The sequence below is a fragment of the Nymphaea colorata genome, chromosome 14 (assembly GCF_008831285.2).
Source record: "Nymphaea colorata isolate Beijing-Zhang1983 chromosome 14, ASM883128v2, whole genome shotgun sequence".
Lineage (NCBI taxonomy): Eukaryota > Viridiplantae > Streptophyta > Magnoliopsida > Nymphaeales > Nymphaeaceae > Nymphaea > Nymphaea colorata.
This window is the reverse complement of record NC_045151.1, coordinates 10,745,913-10,768,896: the sequence shown is the minus strand read 5'-3', so window position 1 is coordinate 10,768,896 and position 22,984 is coordinate 10,745,913. Positions and strand designations below refer to the sequence as shown.

The 22,984-nt window shown below is 37.0% G+C and overlaps 2 protein-coding genes across 4 annotated transcripts in view; both read right to left on the bottom strand.

The window, feature by feature from the left end:
- The window catches only part of LOC116267404 (phosphatase IMPL1, chloroplastic), a 68,386-nt gene that overhangs the window by 31,583 nt on the left and 13,819 nt on the right, over window positions 1-22,984 (bottom strand). The window lies entirely within an intron of this gene.
- The window catches only part of LOC116267403 (transcription factor TCP24-like), a 32,621-nt gene continuing 22,966 nt past the window's right edge, over window positions 13,330-22,984 (bottom strand). The window contains exon 3 of one of the 2 annotated variants that reach the window (XM_031649098.2): window positions 13,330-13,347. The gene's annotated coding sequence lies outside the window, so the exon portion shown is untranslated. Of the gene's footprint in view, window positions 13,348-22,195; window positions 22,390-22,984 lie in introns of those variants that run through there. The other variant, XM_031649096.2, reaches the window with a different exon arrangement.

The window sequence follows — 22,984 nt, the reverse complement described above, 5'->3', positions numbered from 1 at the left end:
GTGACCCCTGGGGGGCTCTTGACCACACGGGCTAGGTGGGGCCCACACATGGGTCCCATGTAGCATTTTAGACTGAATTAGATTCAATTCTCGGATTTAAGTCAAAATTTGAATTTTGCAAACTGAATTTGTATTTCAAATGACATTTGCAATTGGATTTGGATGTCAAACCCTAATTTGGACATAGTTTGGACTCGTAATCTTGCATTGAGATTCATGAATCTAAATTGTTCTTTAGATTCGAAATTGGCTTTGCAATTGTATTTTACACAATTCTTTTGTAAACTTTTGACATTGCTTCAATTCTGATGTGAAAAAATTTGGGGTGTTAACACTTACCTCAATGCAACATGTCATATGAGCATTGGATCTTTGCAGTATGATAAAATGTGATATCCACAAATTATGGGCAAGGGCCATGGACATAGAGTTGAACTGGAGACTTAGGGAAGGGGAAACTAATGTTGGAAGTGAGTTTTCTTGAGATGGGGACAGAGAAAAGGGCAGGCCAGTATTCTTGTGAAGGCGAGAATGCTAAATTGTGCTCCTAAAAGTCTATTTATAAAGAAAACTCTAGAATCCATTCCAAAAAAATCTACTAGGAACTATTTACATTGGACCTCCATGTGGTTTCCAATTATAAACCAAGTTTTTGCCACAATCAAAAACTTTTAAGGGGTTCCAACTTGTAAGAAATTTTTGGTGTCACTTACTCTTTGCTTCAACAAGTGATTATTATGGCAGATGAATGAGCGGCTTTAGGTGGCAAAATGCCCTCACAAACTATTGCTCTATTGTTTGGCCAATGGCGGATGAAGAAGCAATTGTAAGTGGAGAAAAACCCACATGAAATGCTGCTGCATCATTTGGCTGATGGTAAGCGAAGAAGCCATTATTGATGGTGAAAATCACCTCATGTAATGCATATGGGTGTATGACACAACATCTCACCTATATATAATAAAAAATAATGTGGTAAATGGCTGGAATGGGTGATGGTGATGGCTGAAGTGGCAACTTAAATAAACTAGAAGCTCAACATTAAATAACAATTTCCAAAGTATATGTTTGGAACTTCAAAATAACGATTGTTTTCAACACTTGCATTGATGTTTTCATCAATATTTGTCCATGCTAGACTGATATTTTGCTTGTGTCTTAAGCAAATTTCGTTTTAGCAGCCACCTATTAGTTGTCGAAACTACAAAATGAAGAAATCATTCTCACCATCTACGTATTGCAAGCTATTGCTCACACATAATATAGTTTATCATTCACAAGTTACAAGCTACCATATCCACATTACAAGATATCATTAACAACTTGCAAATTATCATTTTTCAAGCTATAAATGAGCAAGCCGCCAACATTGATCTAGGCAGTCGGCTTTTTTGGTAGGCTTTGTGGGCATATTGCCAGTTGTGGACTGACACCACGTACTAAAGAAAAATGGTATATATCAATAATGGATTATGGCACTGGCAAGGACTGGCAAAATTGAATAACGAAGAAATTGACAAGCCATCAATTGGTAGCTTTCAATATTAAAAGATGAAGAATTTATTGTTGCTATCAGTCTATCACTCACTATTGTTTGCATGTTAGATTCTGTTGTTTGTGTATGGACAATCCAATCTATCGTTAGTATATATGTGGCAAGCTATCAAACTATTGTTAGCACATCACAAGTTATCATTTTCAAGCTATTTTTCATGTGAAGCCAACGTTAGTTTAGGAAATGGAAATATATAATGATGGTTATGTTGAAGGTGTGACCTAATTAAATGACAAATACTTAGCATGCTACCATTTGTTAGCTATCAAAATTTAAAAAAAAACCATTATTTTAGCCATATTCATATTGTAAGCTATTGTTATACATGTCACAAGCTATCGTTTGCACATGGATAATGCAATATATAATTTGCATGTAGCAAGCAAGCTGTCATAAGCATGTTAGCTATCAAAATTAAAAATGAAGCAATTATTGTACCCATAATCATATCGCAAGCTATTGTTATACATGTCACAAGCTATTCTTTGCACATGAACAATGCAATCAATAATTGGATGTAGCTGGTGAGCTATCATAAACATGTTGCAAACTATTGTTAGCACCTGGTTAGCATTCACAATCTATCATTTACAAATGCCATATCTTAGTCTATTCAATAGCTGCCTTCACATCTTGGTAAGCCTAGTATATGCATATCAGCGGTTGCCAACTTACATTGTTAATTAAAAAAGGTGGTCCACCCAGGCCCTGAAGCAAGTCAAAACCTTGCAGGCATACAAGTATGCCTTGGGTTTTTATGATCAAAGTAGTTTCCCCTAAATAGACATTTAAAAAATAAAGAACAAGGTGAATGGTGGTAGCATATGATTGCAATGGCAGTGATATCCTCTAGGGCTACCAAGGACTGGCGGCAAGAAGGAGAGGGGGACAAGAGGGGGAGAGAGATTAGCATAATGTCATTAGGGCTAAACGCGCCCAATTAAGAACTTACAGCCTAAACAAAGTGGGTCCTTGCTAGGGTCCCGATCCAAACTGATAAAACCTACTAAACTCTAATAAACCCAAACATAATGAAGGCAATGCTGAAATAAGAATAAAACAAAGCATAACATTACTCCCCCCTTCGAAAAACACCTTGTCCTCAAGGTATGAATAAAGGAAAACAAGACATGATGTTTCACCATCTTTCCATGTTGCTGGTGCATCTTCATTGGACAACAATTCAATCAGCCATTGGTGATGCCATTTGCCATCTATCTTAACTTTACTCATGCCGATGCATCTCAGAGGCGAAAGGGTAGGCAGTTCTTCTAGGATGGGAGCAGATTGGATATCGTCGCCGGTTGGAGATGTGGAATACCAGATGTATTGAACTGCCGTCCGGGAGAAGGAGCTTGTAAGTGAGTTTACCTATTCGGCGGCTGATCTTGTAGGGTCCCACATAATGAGAGAGTAACTTTTGCTGTTTGGCTCCCTTTAATTGTCGTGCGCTATGGTGGTCTTTTCAAGAATACCCGATTGCCCTCTTGATAGGTCACATCTCTATGGTGGCAGTTGTATTGTAAGACCATGCGACTTCTAGCGGTCGCTAGATGTTCTTTGAGGTCCTTCAGAATAACATCTCGGCAACGTAACCGCATGTTGACCGTGTCATTGCGTGCAATGCTCGGAAAATAGTGGTGAATTGTAGGAGGTGGTCACCCATACACAACCTCAAAAGGGGTAGTATTTGTAGATGTGTGCCAGTCGGTGTTGTATGTCAATTCCGCCCAGGATAAATAGGTTGCCCACTCCTTAGGGCGTTGCCTTGCAAAGCATCGAAGGTAGGTTTATACACAGCAATTTACTACCTCTGTTTGGCCATCCGTTTTTTGGTCATAGGCTGTAGTCATCTTCATATTAGTGCCCTGCAAATGGAAGTACTCTCTCCAGAACGCACTAAGGAATATTGAGTCCCGGTGACTGATAATGGATCGAGGCATACCATGGAGCTTCCCCACGTGTTCTTCGAAGGCATGGGCGACAACCTTGGCTGAGAACGGGTGACTCAAAGCAATGAAGTGTGCATATTTGGACAGTTGATCAACCACCACCAAAATTACCGACTTGCCACGGGACCGGGGTAATCCTTCAATGAAGTCCATCGAAATATCTTCCCAAATTTGCTCGGGAGCGGGTAATGGCTACAGCAATCCTGCTGGTTTTTGTGTTTCATACTTATTACACTGACAAGTGTTAGACCCCTTGACATAGTCGTGAATATCAACGCGGTTCGTAGGCGGTGATATGTCCCTTCCACTCCCTCGTGACCACCATCTTTAGAGTCATGAAAATGCATGATCAAGATGCATGGCAAATCAGTGTCTGTGGGCATATAAATATGATCCCGAAAGTAGAGGTAAGGAGGCCTCCATTCATAGCCATACTTGCACATAGGATCCTCTTGCATAGTGGTGTGAATGCATTGAACCGAGGCTGCTATGCTTTGCACCTGAGCTATTTGATCCCAAATTTGAGACTGTATAGAAGTGGCGGCAAAGAACTGACTAAAGGATTCCCACGCCCCATGCCTAGAGAGCCCATTTGCCGCTAGGTTATTTCTCCCTTTTCGATGTTTGATCTCAAAATCAAAGCCACTAAGTTTTAAAACCCACTTCTGTACCTTAGGGAGCAAAGTCTACTGTTGCAGGCGATAGCGAAGGCTATGGTGATATGTAAGTACTACGAAGTGTCGGCCCAATAGGTAGTGTTTCCAACACAGCGCTGCTAGAAAAATAGCAATTAGTTTGCGAACATAAGCCGACTTACTGTGGAAAGTCGAGCCCATTGCGCGATTGAAGAATGTGAGTGGGTGATGATTCTGACTCAAAACTACCCTCATGCCTACGTCGGAAGCATCGGCTTCCATTTCGAAGGGAATATCAAAGTTGGGCATTACTAGTACTGGCACCGACATGACCGCTTGTTTTAATGCCTCGAATGCCTTGTCCACTTGAGGAGTCCACTGGAAACCATTCTTCTTTGCCAACTAGGTCAAGGGAGCAGCCATGGTGCTGAAATTGTGAACAAACCGCCTGTAGTACCCTGCTAGTCCAAGAAAACCTCAAAGCTGCTTGACTGTCCAAGGTAAGGGCCACTCCCATACTGTCAGTACCTTATCTGCCTCCATCTCGACACTACCACGACTTATAACATGGCCCAAGTACATGACATGAGACATGTCGAAGGTACATTTGGATAATTTGGCATATAAGACGTGTTGCCTCAAGAGAGATATGACAGCATGCAGATCCTTGAAATGTGCATCCTCATCTGCGCTAAACACCAAAATTTCATCAAAAAAGACAGGGACGAAGCTGTGCAGATACGGTCAGAACACGTTATTCATGAGAGACTGAAATGTGGCCGGCACATTGGTGAGCCCAAACGGCATCACACGGAACTCATAATGGCTGTCGGGTGTGAGGAAGGCAGTCTTAGGCACATCTACCTCTAGAACTCTAATCTGATGATAGCCGGCGCGAAGGTTGATCTTGGAAAAGAATGACGCTCATTGTAGCTCATCAAGAAGATCCTCCACCATAGGGATAGGGTACCGATCCTTAATGGTGATGGCATTTAGGGCTTGATAATCCATGCAAAATCTCCAGCTGTCACCATTCTTTCACACTAATAGGGCTAGTGAGGCAAAAGGGCTCTAACTAGGTTAGATGATGCCCTACTCTAGCATTTCTTGTACGAGCTGCATGAGTACCTCCCATTGGAAGGGGTTATAGTGATATGGCCGTTGTTTGATGGCGACTACTCCAGCTTGAAGATCAATCTTGTGGTCACAGGAGCGTGGGGGTGGTAGCCCTTTAAGAACTGAAAATACGTCAGAGAATTCATTAAGAAGTGAGGATAGACGTACTCCATCTATGGTTGGTGTGGCATCCGAACTCTCAGTTGGTTCCAGCTAACTCATGAGGATCGCACCAAACTCGCAGCTGTGCCTCTCAACATATTGAAGTTAACCCCTTCTGTAACCACGGTTCGTGAGCTGGCTGCTTGTGTAAGTCGACAACCATCACTTTGGGTAAAATACATTTGCATACCCACAAAATCCCACACCACTTCACCGAGCCCTCGCAACCAATGCATGCCCAACACGAGGTCAGCGCCTGCCATGGACAATGTATATAGTTGCATGGGAAAAAAATGACCTTGAATTTCCAGCTTTTCTTCATTGCAATGACCTTTACATTTCAGGGTGCTGCCATCCCCTACTACCACGTCAAACACTAGCTCACAAATAAAGTTGTGAGTAGAGAGCTCGTATCAACCAGCACACTCACTGTTCGGCCCCTTAACCGCCCTTTGACTCGCATCAACTATGGTACCTCATTCCCGGCTAAGGCATACAAAGAGATTTCGGGTGAGCAGCCCACGGTCATGTGTACGACCGACATCTCCCCGAGCGTTTCGGTGGTGTCTCCTTCGTACGACTCTTCCTCTTCCTCCACCAATACATGTGAAGGTGTTTGCATGAGTGCCCTGCGGTCCATGGTTGATCGCAGTGGAAACATACCCTTGGCGTCGCTTGTCCCGAATCTGGTCGAGTGTGAGTTGTCGCACAAAAGGCCATGCAGGGTCCTTGCCAAGAGGTGGGCTTGCTCACTGGCTTGCCTTGTTCGATCGGAAAGGCAGTAGGTGGTTGGAGGGCATGTGTCATGTTAGACAGACGATTTAAGCTCAGGAAACAACAATGCTTCTCCTCAGGCCATGCGTAATGCAATAAAACACACGTGTAGGGTGGCGAGTCATAATACTTGTACCTCAAACCGCAATTCCTCCTTAAGGTCGCTGACAAATGTGCCAACAAGGGCCTCAATAGGCCACCCGCGGACCATGTTGCTAAGTTCCCCAAAGTGCTCATGGTACTCCACCACACTTCCCTTCTGCCGTATCATAGAAAGCTCTGCATTGTAATCCACATAGACTGGCGGTCCAAATCGTGCCATCATGTGGTTACTGGTTGCTATTAGTTGGGTCGACCATGTTGCGAGACCAACCATCGAAACCACCGAATGGCGAGTCCTTCAAAATTCATGGTAGCATAGCTAACCTTCATTGTCTCCAGAATTCCTTGGCACTCAAAGAACTGTTTGGTCTTAAAGATCCAATTAGGCAGGTCATCTCCATTGAAGCGGGGAAAGTCCATCTTGATCGGCTTCCATTGGTTGAAGTCTCCTCCTCCAAATGGAAAAGTGGGCGGCGTCGAGGAAGGACTGCCTCCAGTGGGTGCCAAATTCATATTGCTAGAGAAAATGCCACATGTAGTTGGTCCGACACCTGCATGGATAGCACCGAAGGTGCTGATTGAAACACCGAACCCTCCATTGATGGGTGGTTGTTGTGCCGGTGGAACAGCTCCCATCACGCTTCCATGTCGAGGTTGGACGTATGGGCCTGCGCCCGATGATATTTCATGAACCACACCAGGCGTCCCGAGAAGAGACTCGCCTGGGGGAGGCAGTGGCGGCGGCAACGTAGGAGGACCGACGGGGCTGCAGTGGGTCTGGAAGGCGTCACGAAGGCCAGCGGTGACAGTTGCTTGGATGGTGCTGTGCAAGCATGCTTCGGAGTCGGTGCGATCATTCGATCGTTTGGAGGCAGCGGTTAACTTCGATAATGGTTTCCTCTGTCCAGGCATAGTGGGCTTCAATGGCTGATAAAACGACATTGTCATCCACGGCAACAGCAGAATTCATCATGATGGTTCTGATACCAGTTGATAGCCTCTAGGGCTACCAAGGATTGGCGGCAAGAAGGGGAGGGGGATGAGAGGGAGAGAGAGATTAGAAGAGAAAAACAATCCAGCCTAATGTCATTAGGGCTAAACACGCCCAATTAAGAACTCACAGCCTAAACAAAGCGCGTCCTCACTAGGGTCCCGATCCAAACTGATAAAACGTACTAAACTCTAATAAACCCAAACATAATGAAGGAAATGCTGAAATAAGACTAAAACAAAGCATAACAGGCAGGGAATGACAAAATTAAATAATACAAAAATTAACAAGCCATATTGCTAGGTGTCAAAATTAGAAAACAAATAAATTATTCACACCATCTACAAATTATATATTGTGATGACTCCATTAACAATTACACTTGTTAACAACCCATATTATAGCGGATGTGAATCATATGTAGTGTACAAATTCGTATTCGTAATTGTTGAAGAGCATGTCTTGTCATATGATGCACTATAATAACTGCCTACATAGTTGGCACATAGCTCGACTTGTCATAACATATACATCATAACTAATGTGTTATACACCCATACTCTGGTGGTCAAACATACATACGTACATATATACTTTATCTATACAAAAGAGCATTGCCCTACTTGATAGAAATATATAGAAACTGGATCAACAAACTTAAATATGACACATAATGACTTAAATCATGATGCCCAGCAAGCACCCTCTACCCTAAGAGCATCACGGTCAAGAAACACTACCTAGCAAGTACTGAAAACAAAGATCAAAGCATGTAACTCTGACTATAACCTATCTTGAGCATACAATGCATAATCCAAACAAATCATAAGATAAGAATACAATATGTCGACACACAATATAACTCATCTGTATAACAAAGTAATCGTCATAAATAACACAATACAACAATCGTATGTACACCTACATACACAGTCTTGAGCATTGAACGACAATGTATTCTCTTGTAGGATGTACACAAAATTATTGTGTAGCTTATGATCATCACACACAAATTAATTCACTGAGGAAAAAAGAGAACGAGGTAATCTCAACTGTGACTCCAAAGTAGGCCTGAAATCACATCCATGCAAGCACTGGTCCAACGCTAGTCCATCAACCTCAATCATAATATAACATATCTCGAAGAGGTCTACTCACAAGCATAACATAGTCGTGGTGCTCGTGATCATCACATCATACCATAATAGATCAGTGGGTATAATCATATAGAAAGACTAATATATGAGTATGCAATGTTGCTACTACTAATTGTTTGCATCCCCAAAATTTTTGCTTAGTTTTGGAGTGCTCCAGAAAAATGAGTTCTTGTTTTGAAATAGGAAAGAAAGGGACTCGCCCGTAGGTACGAGATTGACCGTTCCTGGCACCTTTACCGAGGGTAATCAACCCAAGGGCTATGTCTATTATTGATGCATTTTGTTTTAACTTAAACATATTTTGATTCTATATGCGATGTAGAAAAACATTGAAAGTTTGATGTTTCAAACTTTTGAAAAGGTTTTTGAAGAGTTGCTTGAGAATGTGAAATATTTTAGGGAAAACTAGAATAAAAAATCCTTATGAATATCATTTGGAAAGCTTGAAAAATAATTTTGAAATCACTTTAGTGTTCTCTTAAGACATTAAGTAGGTTTGAGATTTTGCTCTAATTCGGTTACCACCAAGTTAGAGCTCCATCTCATTTTGCTTAAGTTCTTTTAGAGATGTGATTGTGCTCATTTGTGATATTAAGTGAATGTGAATGCATGAATGCAGAAAGAATGAAACATTCATACTACAACATTCATCTAAGGCATTCCTACTATAACATACATCTAAGGTTTTGTTTTTATAATTATTGTATATAAGAAATGAAAGTTTTTGAAAATAGATTAGGGTTGTAGACCATCAAGCATGAATCCAATATTGGGTCATTACTTGATTCTTAGTCTTAGTGAAATCGGTAAATAAAAGATCATGAGAAAATGTTTAAAGGAATGGAGGATATGCAACATTCTTATAAAAAGAAAGAGAGAGAGAGAGAAAAAGACTTCAAAGAACATTAGATGAAAGATTTTGAAATAAAATGAGATATATATTCTTCATATTTTATGTATACATATTTGTATAAGCTTTTAAAAATAAAGTCTTAACTTAAATAAAGAGGGAAAGAAAAAAAAAAAAAAAAAAAATATATATATATATATATATATATATATATATATAAGAAATTTGTGGGATAAGACATTTATCTTGAAAAGATGAACAAAAGGTTCTAGAGAGAGAAAATAAAACACATGTATATATGCATTCATATGTATACGAAAATTTGCAAAATAAAATATGGAAACATAAAAAGAGAAAAGAAAATCTTCATGTACACATATATGTATATAACATGTATATACATACATGTCTTCATGGGATTTAAAATCAAGAAATGGAAAATAACCGACTTCAAGTTTCGATGTGGGCTGGAGGAGAGCTTGGACTCATGCAAGAGCCTAAGTTAAATCTCCAAAGCCACATTAGAGATGATGTTTGCTTTTAAAAATCTTTTTAAAAATATGATTTATATACATACATAGAATGTTATTATTTGGTTTGTTACAAGGAAAAATCTTCCACCGTTGGGTATGGAAGAAAATCAAGCAACATAACGAAGCACTTGTTAGGGTTTCTAATTGAGTGATTAAGAAGAAAACTATACACAATGACATGAGAATGTATTTTTAACATATACATATTTGTGAAGGTTTCCCCGAGTTAGACAAGTCTCAACCTTAAAAATTAATATGAAGATAAAAATAAAGAACCCCAAACCACACTTTCATTCTTATCATACATTCACATATAAACGAAAAACCAAGCAACTATACATGGGTAATACATAGACAATATTCAAGGAAGGAAAGAGAGAGAGAGAGAGAGAGAGAGGGAGAATGATGGGAAGAGAAAAGTTCAACTAGGAGGGAGGGCATGATCTAACTACGAAATGATATACTATCTTATCTTCTCATGCTGTCGGTGTGCTTGAGCATAGCCTTTTGTCTCTAAAAAAGAAGTTGAGTGCTATCTCCTTTGGCCATGGGGAGATGAAGATGAGAGAAAAACGAAGAAAAAAACAATGCTATATTCAATAAAGAGAAAACATAATTTAATCATGAAATGAAAAATCATCTCACCTTTCCATGCTCCTGGTGCACTTGAGCATAGCCTCTTGTCTCTAAAAAGTGGTTGAGTGCTATATCTTTTGGCCATGGGGAAGTGAAGATGAAAGAAAAATAAAGAAAGAAACAATGCTATATTCAATAAAGAGAAAACATGATTTAATCATGAAATGAAAGATCATCTCATCTTTCTATGCTCCCAGTGCACTTGAGCATATCCTCTTGTCTCTAAAAAGAGGTTGAATGCTATCTCTTTAGGCTATGGGGAGATGAAGATGAGAGAAAAATAAAAAAAGAAACAATGCTATATTTAATAAAGAGAAAACTGATTTAATCATGAAATAAAAGATCATCTCATCTTTCCATGCTTCCGGTGCACTTGAACATAACCTCTTGTCTCTAAAAAGAGGTTGAATGCTATCTCCTTTGGCCATGAGGAGATGAAGATGAGAGAAAAATGAAGAAAAAAACAATGCTATATTCAATAAAGAGAAAACATAATTTAATCATGAAATGAAAGATTATATCTTCTTTCCATGCCCCTGGTGCACTTGAGCATAGCCTCTTGTCTCCAAAAGAGGTTGAGTGCTATCTCCTTTGGCCATGGGAAGATGAAGAAAAGAGGAAAATGAAGAAAAAAACAATGCTATATTTAATAAAGAGAAAACATGATTTAATCATGAAATGAAAGATCATCTCATCTTTCTATGCTCCCGGTGCACCTGAACATAGCCTCTTATCTCTAAAAAGAGGTTGAGTGCTATCTCTTTTGGCCATGGGGAGAGATGAAGAAAAGAGGAAAATGAATAGAGAAATGAGAGGGATGATTATTACATACTTCTAATGAAAAATGACTTACGAAAAATGAACACCTTCACTTGAAGATCCCCTTGAGTGAAACTCTAAGATGATGCCTCCAAGAGAGTTGTAGCTTGCTCCAAGTTGCAAAAGAAGATGAGAAATGAAAAGAGGAAGAAGGAGAGAAAGAGAGCTTAAGAGAAGCCTTAAGTCTTCAAGTGAGAATACTCTAGGATTTCTCCCAATGGCCACTATTACCCAAGGAGGGGGGGGGGATATTGTGGGGGTATTTATAGAAGATTTTGGAGCCAAAATTCAAAATTTGAATTTTTTTGAATTTTATAACATTTTCATCTAAATTTCACATCATTTTGATTTATTTTCAATTTTTTATAAAATAAATAGGCTTCAAATAAATGGTATTGGCCATTAGGCCTATAAAAACATTTTTTGATGTGGGCAGGGCTGTTGCCCACCCAAAAAGACTAGAACCGCCCCTTAGAGGGCATTTTTTTGTCAAAAAGGAGGGGGGGGGGATGGGCAAATAACAGCGCCCGGACGCAACAACGCCGGGTGCTGTCCCGCGTAACGTGGCACGGGCAGTCACGTGCGCCATCGCGTGACCATAGCACGCACAGTCACGTGCGATGCCATGTGACCGCGAGACGCTTTGTCGCACGATTGCGTGCGTGTTGTACTCGCGCGCACGCGTGTCGCGATGCGTGAGAACTCAAACGTTTTTTTTTAAGTCAAATAAAATTTAATAAAATCTAATAAAATAAATATGAGAAAAAATATTGTTTAAAACCAAGTTTTTTTCCAAATTAAATATGCCAACGCGTAAAGCAGAAAAATAAGTGCCAATCCTAGAATTTGGAGTGAAACCATGCATACTATGACCTGAATTTAATCAAAACACAAATTTTGAATTCTAAAACCCTTGATGAAGACACATCTACATTTTTCCTTGTTTTGGTCTGTGCTAGACACCCCCAACTTCCTTGAACGACTTCCTTGGCTGCCCTAGCAGTTCCTTTTTCTCCCCATTCTCTTCTTCCTCTCTTGTCCCCTCTTTTCTTCTCTCTCTCTCTCTCTCTCTTTCTCTCTCACACACACACATTTAGAAAGGGTGGGGATCAAGTTCAGTACTTGACCTCCCCCTTTTATCTTTTCTTTTAAAAAAAACTAATAAATCTTAAGAAATTTTCATTTAAACTAAAAAATAATTAGTAATGTCATTAATAGTGAATTATTTAATTAATTAAAATTAATCTATGATTACTAAGGTTAATCATTGATTAAATATTACTTAGTAATGATAATCACTAGATTAACAAGTTACTAATCATCCAATTGTCTTATAGCCAAGTTCCTTAAGAGTGCTCAACAGTTTCACTTAAGTGGCTCATTAGTTTTCCAAAACTACATTCAGGCTTTCTAAAATTCTTCAACTAATTTTTTTTTCATGCTTTATCAGAATTCAACTTAGTTAGTATCGTTGGAGAGCTGATGAGTAACTCTACACAATCATTACAATCTCATATGATGATTCCAAGCCATTTGGAAGTAGCATACATACAACATATAAATCAAAAGATTCATATTAAGAAAGTGAAGAAACTGATTTTAAACATACATACTATCTGAAATGTTACCTTATAGGCAATTGTTTATGCACTACAAGCTTTTGACCACACATAGATAATGCAATGTATCATTCACAAGCCGTAGGAGATCATATGCACATCACTAGCTATTGTTAGCAACTTACCAATTATCATTCTTGAGCAGTTGTTTGCACACATCCAATGCCAATTGAGCAAATATGGGCCTTTATGTCTTGATAAGCCTTGTGTCCACATAGACAATTGTGGACTTATTAAATTAAGAAGACAGTGGATGGCTAGGAGGTGACAAAATTAAATAACAATGAAATTAACAAGTTATTTTTTGTTATATGTTGAAATTAAGATACCATTCTATCCATCAACAAACTCATAAGCTATCATTTGAATGTTGCAAGCTCATTTGCATATAGGCAATGTAATATATTGCAAATGTCATGGTGTCCTAGAAGCTCATGCATCCATTCCTACAAAAAAAAGCAGTAAAGTAGTAAAGTGCTTGTACATGGGAATGGATATATAGATAGTGTGTCCTAGTAACTCTATTTGGCTACAATAAAGTTTTATTGGATTTGCCATATAATCACGTTTATTGGCCAACCAAGCTTCACCATATTGGGCCTTAGTGGTTCTAGTTGCACTCATTGCACTAGTTTGTTATACATTTTATTGTCTCCAACAACATTTTGAGACAATTTTAGCAATAAACATAAAAAAGTCACATAAATATCAATAGCAAGATGCAATAAGACTGTCATTGTTAACCTATTTTAGGAATGTCGCAAATGCCCAAGAATTTGGTATAGTGCCACATCACGTACACTACAGGCACCTCTTTGTTGTTCATGCTATCCAACACCTTCAGTGCATGATGAGAAAGAACACCATTGAATTCAGTTTTCTGTATGAGCAATGAAGTATTTTACTTTTGCTGTTATATGTCACATTCTAGACCCCTACCCGAAGTCAACCTATATTGCCCTTGCTTTCAGTTACTTCAATTGTATAGTTCATAGATTCAACAAATTCAATTTACACCCACTTGAACATAGTCAGGGTGAACACTTACGTAACATGTATCAACACCTTCCTCTCCATTGTCAATATAACTATGATAAATCCTTTGTAGTCTTATAATTCATTGCTTCTAAAATTTTCTACAAACTATTCATACTGCTCAAAAAACCGAAATATTGTTAAACATGTATACAAGCTCTTCTTAAGTGTTATATGCATGTTGTCACCCTTTGCATGGTAACAACATATAGAGAAAAATATTATTGGTCATTATTCTAGAGATAACTTCTTTTTTTTCTTATATAGCCACTGCAACCATAAGTTGTCATGTAATCAGTATTGATTAACAATTTTCTTCTACGAAGACAAAAAATCTTCTTCATTTTGTGGCTTCAAAATGCACCTTGACAACCAACACTTGAACCCAAACTTTTGGTTTAAATGTATCTTATCTTCTTTACTGCATCTTAAAATTTGTGTCATAAGGTAGTGATACACATATTCCCACATCGAGTCTATGGTAATGCAATTGCATTGTCCCCGTTTATTGACACAAATTGTAAATGCAACCTATTTATTACCTCAGTAAAATGCATTAACAACCATATAAAATTTCTGTTGTCTAATCTTATAGAATTGCACCATTGAGTATGCAACTCTGGCATGATGGTTCATGGCCACAAACTATGTGAAGGACCCTTGATAAGTGTTGATTTTTAGTATTGTGTCAAATACAAAACCATTATCGAATCACTCATCATTTACCTATGATTAAGCCATATTCCTACAGCAAGTTAATTTGTTATGCATTCATCAAAATCCAATTGAAGGGCATTATGAAATCCAAGGTTCATATGTAACTTCTTATATAGATAACCTACTATATCATGTATTTCCCACTCTTCATAGAGTGTTCCCTCTATTGTTCAAGTTTGTTTCTTAGTTAGACTATGTAGAAGCTGCATTTTAATCCCTATTATCTGACTTACTTATGTAGTCATATGTCTACCTTGGAGCCACACCAGCATTAGCTGTTAATTCTCCAATTTGTTGCATGAGTGCAGGTTATCTTAGGATGAAACCTCAACATACAAGCAATAGCAACTCATGCAAATTCACCAATGAAAACTTGCACCATTATAAATTTCCCATCTCTACAGTACTAATGAGTCAAGTTGAATCCATAGCGAGTGGGATCATGTGATGAGTCCAGGAATTGAATTTAATTTTATTAATACATGAAGTAAATTACTCACACATGTCAATGAAAACATTCACACAAAATTAATAAACCTAAAACTATTGCTCAAATCTTCCGTAAGTATGTGCTAACAATTATACAAGAGAAAATCATCATATATCAATCTAGTCTCAAGACTAAGCCTTTAAAAAGCATGGAGATACTCAAGGACACCTAAAAACATAGAACAACAAAGTTGCAAAATAGGAATAAAAATAAGCAAGGTGAGAAAATAACATATTGCACTATACAATGCAAAAATAAGGTTCAAGAAAAATTCTAGATTTTGGAAGTTTCAGGGGTAAAATGTGTCCAAATATAATAAAATTAAGGTTATTGGATATCTGTCATATAAAAAATTCCAACCGATTACATTATTAGAAAATCATAAATCTTAACCTATCAATGACTTAAGTTTGACAAAATTCTGTCTAAATGTTGAAATAGCAGAAAACTACGTTACAAAATATTTTCAAAACCTAAATAAATTAGGTTCTAATTATATAAAAATTGGTTTGCAAATAGTTGACAAGTGGACAAAAAAGTGTAAAATCAGAAATTAAAATTCAAAGTAAATCCACTTGAAAAGGCTTCGATAAATTTATTATAATTATGTTTAGCTAAGATTTGTATTAGATTTCAAAACATAAGAGACTACTATCCAACTCTAACTTAGATTCTCAAAAACAAAAGAACCTAAGTACGATAAGTTTAAGAATCTCACATTAAACTAGTTAAGACCACACTGATATGGACTAAGACAAAGAGAAATAGAATTAGAAGACCTAAGCACATCATACTAAAGGTGGGGTCCATAGAAAATTATGTGGGCCTAATTTTGGTCACCTAGGGTACCCATCAATACAAAGAGTGGGTGGAATCAATGACATTGCAAAAGCGTTACCAATGGGATTTACCGATGGTAATTCAATTTCAACGTCAATGAGATTGTCAATGGAAGTAGCGTGGATGGTTTATTTAGTGACTAAACATACACCTGCCAAAAATGAACTTTATTTGTCATGATGACACTATCATCATTGAATTGGGGTTAACGACGATCACACTGCATCAGGAATTAGTATGGCTATGGCTAGAGACCATCCTTATTAATGGTTGGGCACCATTAGTGAAACTGATATACATTAAATGGTCAGACATCATCACTGATTTTTTGTCCATCAAGCCCAGTCAATGGCATTGATGGTGTATGATGACAGCAAAGCAATGTCATTATAGATCCACATTTATTAACAAAATATGTGTGTCAATAAAACAATAAATGTTTGATATTTTGACAGAAATTCAACGTCAATAAATCTTGCTAGAGTGGAACATATATTTAGTCATATAGTAAGCAAGTAGATTAACATAAAACTACCATACTTAAGAGTTACCATGGTAAAACTCAAAAACCCTAGTTTCCCTCGACTATTTGGGGCAAAAGTTGCTCATTACCTAGCTCAAAGTTGGACCCACACCCAAACTTAGGTTTCCTGGAGAATTTTCTAGAAAAGGACGTGTAAAGTGTGGCCCAAAAGCATTAATTTTCCTTCTTTAAACTTTAGAAGAAGCTCCTAAACTTTAGGAAAGTATTTCAACAATGAACTCCAGCTTTACCCCTACAGAGATGCATCTAAAGTGCAATATTACCTAAATTAATGCACCTACTGACCTAGTTACCTTGAAGACACTAGGTTAATCCATGAAACACCTCTAGAAGGTTGAGATCTAAGGAGAATTTTAGAGAATTTACCAAAATATCTCCTAACTATTTTCTATTTTTTAGAAACAATCCCTAAAATAAAGGATTGACACTTTTATCCGCTTTTTCTTAAAATATTGTCAAATAAAATCCAAATTTCCTAAAGTTATCCTTGTTCTCATGAGGCTTGAAATCCTACTGTCTTGAGGATGCTTAGAAACTAAAAAAGCACATACAAAAACTTTGTTCTCATGAGGCTTGAAATCCTATTGTCTTGAGGATGCCTACAAACTAAAAAAGCACATATAAAACTTACTAATATGCAGGAGAATAGGTGACATAACCATAAAATTTTAGAAATTGAAAAATTTAAACTCTCACTAGCATTGGCCTATTTATCAAATTTCAACATTATCTCTGTAAATGAAATAAATTTTAAATATGATAAACGTCCAGGCAACGAAGCCTCACCTTGCTACAAAGAAGCATAGGTTATGCAAGTTAAAATCAAAGCTGAAAGCAAATAATTGATTTGAAAATAAACATCAAACATTAATTGGTTGGTATCCAAGGCAAACCATTCACTATTCAACTAACCTACATATAAAACTAATACAAACAAAACAGATGAAGCTATAATAAAAATCAAAACTTCATAGAGATGAAAACAATTAGATAGCAAACCCAAAAACATGTTTCCACACTAGAACAAAATAAATATAAACTGCCAAAGATGAAGACAAAACTTGGCTGGTGATAACTATCAGTTCATCAGCCAGCCACTAGTCTAAACTTAACTCTACAACCAAAGCAAATGTAGTTCAACCACAAGCGTGCATCCTATTCACTGAAAATCAAAGATATAACTCCAAATTAAATACCTAATGCAAGCAAGAAAAACAAAACTAACATGGGCCCAAGAATTGACAAACCTAAAGAATGAGGGAGAAAGTCTTATGAGTAAGCACTAATGTCCTAATGAATAGAAAGAAGAAGAGATTATCAATGGTCTCCTAGCATCAAGGATGATCTCCTTCACATGTTCACACCTAGAAGGATGGGTCTAAAAATTCCAACATGTTGAGGCCTGGAGGAAGATGGAGAGGAACATAATGGCAACTTGGTTACAAGAATCCTCGATCACACTGAGCTAAAATGGTAATGTGAATCCTCTTCTACATAAGAATCCATCCCATTTTTTGCTAAAAACCTGTAAAACTAGCAACCTAGCTAGATGGGGAAGAACAAGGAAAAGTGAAAACATAGTGAAAAAGGTAAAATGATGAAATCAAGCAGCAAAAAATCTCAAACATGCTAGCAGGAGAACACCTTCCCCACTGTGAATCCCCTTGCGTGACATGGTTTGGAGGAGATGAAGAAAAAGGAGTTAAGAGTGTAGAACCAATGCAGAAGATGTCTTTCTCAAGTTTTATTCAAGTTTCTCACAAACCATATTACAATGCCCCTAAATTTTCACTAAACAGTATATTGATTTAGAAAATTTTTGAAATTCCAACATAGGGAAGTTACCATGATGTCAATTATACAAAAATTTATTATTTAGAACTCATTTAGATTGGGATTTTGGGCTTGAATCTATGAATTTGATATGGTCTATGTCCCATTTAGTCTCCTTGGATCCAAATCTTGATCCAGTTCTTTTATAGGATCCCCTCCCAAGCACCAAACTAATTATAATTTCGCCATTTTAATCCCAATTGGCATTCAATTAAAAATGTGAACTCTTCTAAAAGCAATGACATGTGATATTTAACTCATTAAATTTCAAGTGAATGCATGCAACTAACAATATGAAGCATTTCATGCATCATCAATACGAGCCAAGGGATGATTGCAGTCACCTAAAGCTTCTTTAGCACCAGCCATGCATGACATATGAATTTTCTTGACCTTATTATCCTTCAACATCCCCCTATCCAACACATATAAGTTTTCTCTCTTTTTTTTTTGCATTTTCATCATGGCTATCTTTTTTACACTAGACCTATGGTAGAATGTATATTGATTTTAGAAGATGAATGCATCTTCAACATTAGTGAACTCCATTTCTTCAAGCAGCATGTTCAAGTTAAACATGTAAGGATCCTTGTATGCATCAAATTTACCATATTTTGTTTGTCTATACACCAACCTACTAAAATACTTTCATCTACTCCATCTACATCAAGCTCATTGGTCCTCTATTTGAGTATGAGGTCATCCATTAGACTTCTAGCTTATGTACTACAAAAGTTATCTGCAATTTCTGTTTCACCAAGTACGTCTTTAGTAGATTGAACCATGTCATTTGTATCCTTCTCATTGTCATTAACATTAATAGCTACACTAACAAGCAAAAGTTAAGCTACACTTCCTAAGTAGTTACAACAATATGCACTTTACACGTTGTGTACAAATAATTAAAAAGAACAATAACATTAGAAAGTTGACTGCAATCAAGTATATTGGAGGCAAAGAAACAATAAATGCAAAATGCCAATGAGAACTACAGATAACTATCTTTTATTTTGTATCTTCATCCACACCCATGACTGTTCAACATATGATTTTGTTAAGCTAAAAAATCTTTACCAACTTCCAACCTCAAATGCATCACCTACAATGTGTAACAAGCTAAATAACTTGAAAAGTATTAAAAATAACTAGTACCAAACAACACAAATGGAGGGAGATTAAATGTTGCCATTGGTCAACTTTGTTAGCGACTTGCAATTTAATGAGCCGCTAATGTCATGTTTGAGAGTTGCCAATAATAAGCACTCAAATGTTCTTCAAAACGATCAGCCCAGACCATTCATGTTACTTGCAAACTTGAAATAAGAAAATTGCTACCTTAGAACACAATTTTTTTACAACTTTGTCTAGTACAAGTTGACAACTATATCTATTAACTATAGTAGTAGGTCAAAAATATATGTTGTAGCAAGGCATTAACATCATTTGTGCATCTATCTTTTACTACACTTATGATCAGTCAACATTAACTCATTTAAAAGTAAATTTCATAAAAAAGAAACAAATGTTGCCATGTGTAATGGAAAAACTGTAACAATTATGTTGTTGTAATAGTTAGTCTTTAATAAAAAAGAAAGATGTTTTCCTACCATTACAAAAATGCAAAATGGACCTACTTGATCAATATGATGACAAATTTTTTGCTTTTTCAATGGAAACCACTAATGAGAAATCTATGGATAGATCTATTGAAATCATGGTCAGACAATGAGGACTTTGAAGGTTTTCTCCTTCATAAGGCAACAGTGAATGGAAAACACATGAGGTTTTGGTGCTAGAGTGGAGAAAATGAAGGCTCTATTCAAGTGGGCCAGCATTAGTTGTTTCACCAGTGATTCATGGATTCATTACAAGAAAGTGTGTAATTTTCTTTTATCCATGAATGTTTTGAAGAATCAATGAAGAGAGGTATGCAACTCATGACTTTTCAAGTGATTTTAAATCAGAAATGGTAGGTTTGGATACTTTGAATGCTGAAGAGAAGAGTGTGAAGAAGCAAAATAAAGAGTGTGGAGAATGGAAACGGGTAATTTGGAATTCGATCCACAGTCAAAAAGTTCAAAGAACATGGAGAATTAGTGACATCAACTAAACATGTGATAGTCTTTTTGTGGGGAATCCTAATATGACAAACATATGTAAGGAGTTCTAAAAAATAAATATATGGAGAGAAAGAGAAGAGAGAGAATGTGAAAAGGAGAGTTTTAATATGGCTAAATCTTGCAAGTTTCAAAACACATAAATGAATTGAAAACATAATTGACAAAAAAAAAAATTGTTTAGATATTTTGATTGCCCCTTATCATTTTTTTCTTCCCTTTTCATGATCAAGGATGAATATGTAAACCACCCATGGTCATATTCTCTTGGAGTTCCTGCATCACCCTACCAATGATAATAACAAAATTGTTAATGGTTAAACATAGAATTGTGTGAGTGATTTAAGAACAAATGTGCCTTTATGATCATTTTACATTTATTGTCAACATAAATGATTAAAACCAAAATGAATAAAGATGACTCTCATTGTTGTAAATCTTAAAACAAACAACAACAATTACCCAAAGCTGTCATAAATTTTGAGCTTGAGGAAATAGTTGACGAAGGCGTGCCAATTTGACAAAGTATGCTATAAGATTACATGTGTTACTACATGCATTTCAACAGCAGGTAGTAAGGAAAACTTATGACTTAGAACAAGGTAAACTAAATGCCTTGATGACAAGCTTAGTTCATAAAATCTACTTGAACCTTAGAAGCTGCTATCATCTCTCCCTCTCTACCATATGCTCGCTTAGCATATCAAACATGAAAAAAAGAAAGAAAGCATTTTATGTTTTTAATAAAGAATAACAAAGAATTACACTACTAAGGGGTCATGCCTTTTGAAAGTAAAACCCTTGAGTATGCTCTAATTAACCTAATCATGCTACCTTAAGAGGACAACTCTACAAAATCTTCACATGACACTAGTAAGATATGAACTTGATTAAGGATCATCACCTTAGCACCTCTCACAAATCCCTCTTTACCATCTCCTCTCCAGTAGTGCTTGTGAAATGAGAAAACAATAAATCAACTTGCTAGCCTTTGTACAAGCATTGTTGTCTTTAATTCCTTAAAAAATTTGACTTTGCCCAGCTAGCAGTAAAATAAAATATATTTGGTTTTAATACATGGAGTAAAAAGAAAAAGACCCTTTTTAATTTACAAATATCAGGCATATGTGGTAGCCAACAATACCTCTACTGCATGCAAATGATGTAAATACTTGCAGCTTTGAAAGCAAAGCCATAACCTAGTTGATCCCTCACTACTACTTCAGTCAAAGTCACAATGGCAGTGTAGCCTAAGTGCTTAGACATCTCCTTGTATAATTGCTTGGATAGTGTTAGTCTCTTCTTAATCTTAATGTCAATGTGTAGCAGTGGGGTCTAAGGCATTGCTCCTCTTGTTGCTTTTCCTCCACTATTTCAACTCGGGATTGTTGCTTGTTTCTCTAATCAAATAAGGTCATGATTGATTAACCCATGCCTAGGAAGACATATTTTTTCATTATCTCATCAGTTGAGAAGTTGGGGAAGAAAGAAGGGATAGAACCTACAACTCGTACTATTAAAAGTTTCTCTTGAGCCATTTAAAATTCTTTCCCAGAGCCTAAAGCCTATCTCACCCTAACACTTTGACCCTCAAATAACCTTTTTTTTTTTGTTAAGAACATAAAGCATCGAGATGCGACGACACAACAATTCAAAGAGAGCTATGGTCACCAAAAGACAATGGGGCAAACATTTCATTATATAGTAAATTCAGTTCATATAAAATTCACTTCATATTTCTCAATAATACATATGACAAAAATGTCTCAAATCACAACATTGATGCCTAACAAAAACAAGACATCAATAAAACTAAAACATGATGCATCGGCACTACAATAGACCCAAAACATCTCCAATAGGATGTGAGTTGAGCCATCTAATCAACCTACTGTCCTAGGTCTACCAAAACCTGCAAAATAAAACAACAAAAGACTTATCCTTCGCAGTATGGCAACACCCTAGATAAATCCCTAACCATCATTCTCAAACTAGGTCTATAACAAGTCTTTCAAGGCAAATCACAAACGGGCATCACCAAAATATGTCAAAACATCAATCATATTTTATATGTATATATCACAGTAAACATCAAAACTACAATAAAAGTTCAATCAAGTACTACGTACCTGGACAACATGGCTTCACAAATAGACTTTAACTCACATCCATAGTGGGGTTTTCCATAGCTCTGATACTACTGTAACAACCCGACCCACTCCTAGGCTTAGGTCCCTGATTCGATGGATCCCAACCCGCCCCTAATAGTTTCGGCTCCAACCCCAAAAAAGCTAGGAACCAAGACAACCATATATTCAGAAACCTCCTTTATAAGCCCTTGAAGATCCATCCAAAAGTTGACATTCTCCCTCCACTAGAAAGGAGCAAACCTCTTTTTTTATACCAACACTTCCTCGAAGGGCAAAAGACCACTTTGCTTATAGGGGCCTACCTTTGAAGGCAAATCCCTGGAACCCCTGAAAATGTCCTAATTACTTTGCCTCAAG